The 6,290-nt window shown below is 38.4% G+C and overlaps 1 protein-coding gene across 1 annotated transcript in view; it reads right to left on the reverse strand.

The window, feature by feature from the left end:
• The window catches only part of LOC309703172 (protein turtle-like), a gene marked incomplete at its 3' end in the record, with an annotated part of 38,832 nt that overhangs the window by 893 nt on the left and 31,649 nt on the right, over positions 1 to 6,290 (reverse strand). The window lies entirely within an intron of this gene.

Consider the following 6,290-nt stretch of genomic DNA (forward strand, 5'->3'; position numbering starts at 1 on the left):
CACCTTCTCCCCACCCATCTCTTCCACACTGAGTCCTCTGTTTGCTTGTGTTTCTCCTCAGAGTCCATCCAGCAGAGCTGTCGTCCTCCTCACAGCTCAGAGACACAAAGTCTCCTTCAAAGAACTGAGAGCTGCTGGGACTCACAGTCAGACGAGCTGTGAGTAATAGAGTAATATAGTAGTAGAGGATATATAGACCAGGGCCCATATTACATTTCATATCTTAACTTCTAGTCCCATATTCCTTGTTTTCATTCACTATCAATTGTTACTGGATGATAATAAATCAGATATTATTTCTTACATAAGAGTCTTTGTTAAGGTGCAGATGTATTTGAGTGTAAGACATCTGTTTAATTGTAATTCAACATGAAATTATGTAGACTGACAGGAGTAAGATAACATTGATTTGACTGAAGTTTGGCACCATGTTCATAATTAATGTGTCCCAAGAGAGTGAGTCAGGTTTACAGTGTGACAGAAGAAGGTTACTGACCTTGGTTTGTGGTGCAGCTCAGCAGTGAGATCAGAACTAAAGAGAAATTAAACTCAGGTTAGTTCAGAGTTTCACATTCAACAAGACAGCAGAGGCATGAAAAACACAGAGTGAGCTTAGAGAGCAGACACAGCAGAGACGTTTCCTCCATCCTGCTGCTCAATGGTATCAGACCAACACCGACATCAGCTCACAGTCACTTCAAGCAAAACCCTCCTCTTTCTCGTTGACTGGCTGTTAGTGTTGTGGTTTCCTCCAGAAATGCACTAAATTGAACATCAGCACCTGTGTAATGCCTTCACTGCCAGTCCAAACAAACCACAGGGATGTGTTATAGCTCTAGCTGACACATAGAGTAAAATTACTGACTATGTTACTGAAAGGATTGATTGATTTTATCAATTGTGTTACAGATTGAAAGAAACAAGTTTTGTCTTCCTGTAGCTGACAGCAGGAAGTGACCTGGAGGTGGTTTTGTTCCTGTTGACTTCTCTCTGTTCCAACCACTAACATGTGGTCAGAAACTGTGTGGATGCACGACATCAAACTGCATCAGGCTGTGGTTAAAGATTTTAAAGGTATTTGGCAGAGGTGAGCTGACGTTTGATCACTTCTATCAGCTAACAGACTTTTTGTAAACCCTTTAACCATACATGTCGTTACACCTCTTATCTCACTGAAATCCAGCTGAACACGTTCCAGTTCACATTTCTCTTGGTTGTGTGTTTGGGATCATTGTCTTGTTTAAATGTTGGCCCTCATTTCATCTTCGTCAGGCTGGTAGCAACACTATACCAACTTCACTGCTGATTTGGTGTTTTCTGGATGATATGCAGTGCCTTTTGACCAAACGTGGTGTGTATTATGGCATCCAAAGAGTTCAGTTTTGGTTTTATCTTGCCAGACTATGTAATTCCAGTATTTCAAAGGTTTCTCTAAATGTTGTCCAGTGAACTTGAAACGTGCTTCAACAGGCTTTTGTTTCAGCAATGGAGTGTTGCATGGTGAGCATGCATATGGGCCATGGCGGATGAGTGCATTGCTTATTGTTTTCTTTGAAACAATCATCATGAGATGTGTGTTGTGTGAAAAGTTGCTAAAAAGTTACCTTTTTATAGACGATCAGTTGGGAAAGAATCAGCTGATATCAATTTCCACCAAGTGGCAAATTACTAATTACTGATAGATTTCAACTGGTGTCATAACTTTCCACACCTTTTTCCACCTGCTTTTCTTCACGTGCTCAAAAAGTTTTCCCTGTGTTATTTTTAATTATTACACTTCATTTATGGACAATGGACATCTATGGTTTTCTTTGCACGTGTGGATTGGTTTGGAAATGCGTATATATAATATATATATATATAGCTCGAGACGTTGTGGAGGGTGAAGGTAAAGGTGGTCCCAGTGGTAGTTGGAGCAGTTTTCCTTTAACACAAGAGGACTTAAAGACTCAATTAAGCGCAAAGCTGTTTTTCTGTTGTGCAAGGGGCAACAGGCAAATTGTTTTTTTCTTGATATCATCTCTTATTTTCAACAAAGTTGGGGGGGGGGATCCAATTCCTATTAGTATGTGATTTTGAAATTTTTAAACTGGCCATAAAACTCTCCAAATTTCATCAACAAGTTTTGTTAAATTGGAAATTAATGTTTAAACATAACTTTAGTCCCCACAACATTCCATTGTGGAATAATAGGGTGATATTGAATCAGGGGAAATCTATGTTTGTGGAAGAATGGATGACAAAACAAATTTGGTCTGTGACACATATAATGGATGAAAATGGAAATATACTTGAATTAAACAGGTTTATTGAGAAATATGGCATGAGTTGCTTGCTTGAGCTCTCTAAAAAGGTTTCACAGAATATCCCAGTAGTCCTTATCAATATGATAAAGAACAGTTTTTCAAATATATCAACTCCAAATTTACATAAAATTAAATTAGATGGTCTTGACTTGGTTAATGAAAAATGCAATAATCAGTTTTTGAGGAGGTATTTGGTTAACACCTTTCTCCAGGAAAAAACACTCACTCATCTTTAAAGATTATAACAAATCTGAGATCTCGTTGATCAGAACCAAATATTTAAAATGTCCATTCCCCCCCAAATTTAAAGAAGTCCATTTTATAACTACCACAAATATTTACCCCTCCAATGAATTTATGAGAGAAAGATTTAAATTAAGGAACCTTTTAAAAAAACAAGCGTGTCCATGCTCACAGGTGTACACACGGGTGATCACACCCACAAACTACACCCTTTTTGGCTCCTACCTCAAAGCACACTGTGTTCTGTTGATCTTATGTGCTGCACAATAATGTTTAATATTTAGTATTTACTGTCATATTCCCATATATCATTGTGATGTTGTTTATTCTATTACTCTTGTTCTCTTCTGCTTGTTTTCTTTTTTTTCTTTCTCAGCAGGTGATCCAGGTGATTGATATATGCATTTTTTTTTCTCTGCCCGTTCTGTTGGTTTTTCTTTTTTGCCCTTCTCCCCCGTCCCTCTTCTCAGCTGTTTCTCTTTCCCTCTTTCTTTCTCCCCTTCTTTCCCCCAGTCAAGTCTGTCCCGTATTCAGCAAGTGAAAATAAAATAAACAATAAAAGGTGAATCAAATGGACCATTACGGCAAGGCTGGGATGGTCAATTTGGTAAAGTAAATCCGTTGGGCATCTTTCTTTGCCTTTAGACAACAATTCTGATGGCAAAAGAGCCAAACGGTAGTGATGTGTCCTCTGTGTCGAAGCGTCGAATCGTGTGTCGGGTAATCTCGGGGGCGTTTTTGTGAAGCGCGTATCGAGGCTTGCTTTGATTACGTATGCAGTGACGTTCGAGGCCTCGCGGGCAGTCCGTACCACGTGACTGATTCAGGGACTGGTTCACCGGTTCGCGCCAGATTCGAAATTAAATGGGCAGCAAAATACAGCTGATTTCCCATCACACTGTGTTGTGGAATTGGATTACGTACGTGTTACATAGTTACTTGTGCATTTCTTCTTCGATGGAACCAGCAAGGAAGAGATGTTTTTTTTTTAAATTTTGTCTCTCCTAATAAAGTATGCACATAAAGTATCCTAATATTAATATTAAGTATCCTAATAAAGTATCCGTCGACGGGTCCGGGCTTCGTGTTTACGCCTTTTTTGCGCTGATTCTGAAGCTGCAGGTTTTATTTCTCTTCAAACAATATTGACCGAACCAGCAGCAAAAGAAGATCCAAACTACGCTTCACATAAACATCGTCATGAATTTCCTCTGACTTTTGCTGTTTTGCTTTCACCAGGATAAAATCACACTTCATGCACAGCTTTCTCTCTCTCTCTCTCTCTCACACACACACACACACACACACACACACACACACACACACACAATACTTCAAGAACAGTTTCCCGTCTAAAAATCTGTTTTCTGCATTATTCGCTTGTTTGTTACGCATAAGACCTCCGTTGTTTACAGCGCTGTCAGCCGCTGTTTTTTCCCATTTAAATACTTCCGAAAAGAAAACCTAATTTCTGCCGTTCAATAGGCTACTAAAATAATTTAAACTTTTTAACATTATGCAAAATTGCAAAACGCTAAGGTGTGTCTCTAATAAAACCTCTATTTGCTCTGCTTCAGTTCAGCAGCATCAGGTAATGTTCATTTGTTGATTGATGGTTTTCTTTTGGTTTTGATCTACTGCTGAATATTTTTATAAAATCGTTTTTCTGTTTCAGCCTCAGCTATGTTGACACAAAGGCATCTGCTGTGATGCTTACACATTAGATAAAGTCTCGAAAGTGTCAGCTTTCTTTTTATAGTTATACAAATATGCAAATGTACTGATCTATGATCTGAATTATACTATTGACAGACTGTCTGAGGCTAACAGTTTCATACCAAAACGCTGTCCTGATAGTTTCCACTTTCTCTTTTGTATCACACATACTGAGACAATATTCGGGATAAATAACCAAGAAAACAATTTATTTATTCAGTTTAGAGGTTTACACATCATTATAATCACAGAGCCCGCTTCACTTGAATTGTCCACTTGATGGCGCAGTAGAGCAAATGAATCATCACAATGCTTCGAACCATGAGTCGACCAATTGGGTGGAAAGCTTCAGTTCATCATGAGGCTTCATCTCACCATCACTACCAAACGGGACAGGCAAAAAAAAAAAGAAAAAAAAAAGAGAAAGATTTAAATTTGTGTCAGACAACTGCTATATTTGTAAAACAACGTTGGAAACAACAGAGCACATGTTTTATGGGTGTGTGACAGTCCGGAATTTATGGAAATCTCTCCATGTCCTAATATCAGAGGTGTGGACTCGAGTCACATGACTTGGACTCGAGTCAGACTCGAGTCATTAATTTTATGACTTTAGACTTGACTTGAAAAAATGTTCTAAGACTTGTGACTTGACTTGGACTTTTACACCAATGACTTGGGACTTGAATTGGACTTGAACCGGTTTACTTGAAAAGACTTGATATTTTACCCCAAATATAAAATTTAACATGCATATTATATAGAGATTGAAAATGTGACGTCATTCACGGGTAGAACCGCAAAGGATTCTGGGAACTCGTGGCAAGCGGTACTAGCGCACGCAGGCTTTCAATTGAAATCAGTCACACAGCGATAAAAAGAAACACAAAAATGGCAAGAAGCTGTTGTATTATTAACTGCAATAGCCGGTCGCATGACAGCCACGGGAAGCCGACGGGTAAAGAGATCGGTTGTTATCGGATTACGTCGTTGAAGAGAAATTGTTCGAGCCATGTTTCCGAAGTAACAAAGACGCGACTGGATTGCAGCCATTCAAAGATCAAATATAACGTCCCAGAACACTCCAGCTCACAGGATAGTCTGCTCCAAGCATTTACACAAAGGTCAGTCTGCTGTTGTAGTTAATGCGTCATTTTCATAACATAATTGGTGATATAGGTTACAAGCAAGTCTGGCGCTGAACAGAAATGGTCGCGCTATGCTCCTTTATTTATTGTGCATAAATAGTGAATTGTCCTGACACAATATTGCGTTTCGCTTCTGTTATTATGGTACATTGACAAAAACATATACTTTTATTCACAGGATAAAACAGGTTTTTTGTATCACTAATTGCCCAGTACGATTACAGCATACAATATTGTTGTCACTGCTACATTTCTGTGATGGGTACCAGAAATTATTTCCACTGCTAATTAATTACCGTTGAGCTCAAAGGTCCTATTAATAAACGGTTAATGAATGTGTATTTATGACGACAATTTGTGAGACTGGTAAACTTATGATACGTACGATGGTCTTTCGTTCTACACGGTGCATTTCAAGGTCCTGCACCCATCCGTCGGTAAACTGTACCTGGGCTTGTTGCAGTGACCGGAAGTTACTAAACTTCATGAGTGTATGCACTCACTCCAAGAACCGTATGATTATAAATATGCATATAAATATGCTAAGATGAGATAGCTGACTTCATCTAACTAGCAAATGTTTTCCAGGCTACGTTGGTGATACAGTTTTTTTTTAAATGTGTATGATATTTTTGTCATGCGATTTTAAAGCCGGTCCTACAACCGCATCCAAGAATAACATGCAGCTTATCTCAGAACTGTCGGTGAAAATTATTCTTGGAGCTAGGTTTAATTGAGCTGCATTTTAAAGAGGTGCAATTTCACAATTTGTGTATATTTTCTAAGTTCACTATTTTGTCATGTGTTGAGAAAAACACAGATTTTAAAATTACATGGTCTAATATTTACATTTAGCATAACTGCAACATTATTTTTT

Source organism: Aulonocara stuartgranti (genome assembly GCF_965226115.1).
Source record: "Aulonocara stuartgranti genome assembly, chromosome: 3".
Taxonomy (NCBI): domain Eukaryota; kingdom Metazoa; phylum Chordata; class Actinopteri; order Cichliformes; family Cichlidae; genus Aulonocara; species Aulonocara stuartgranti.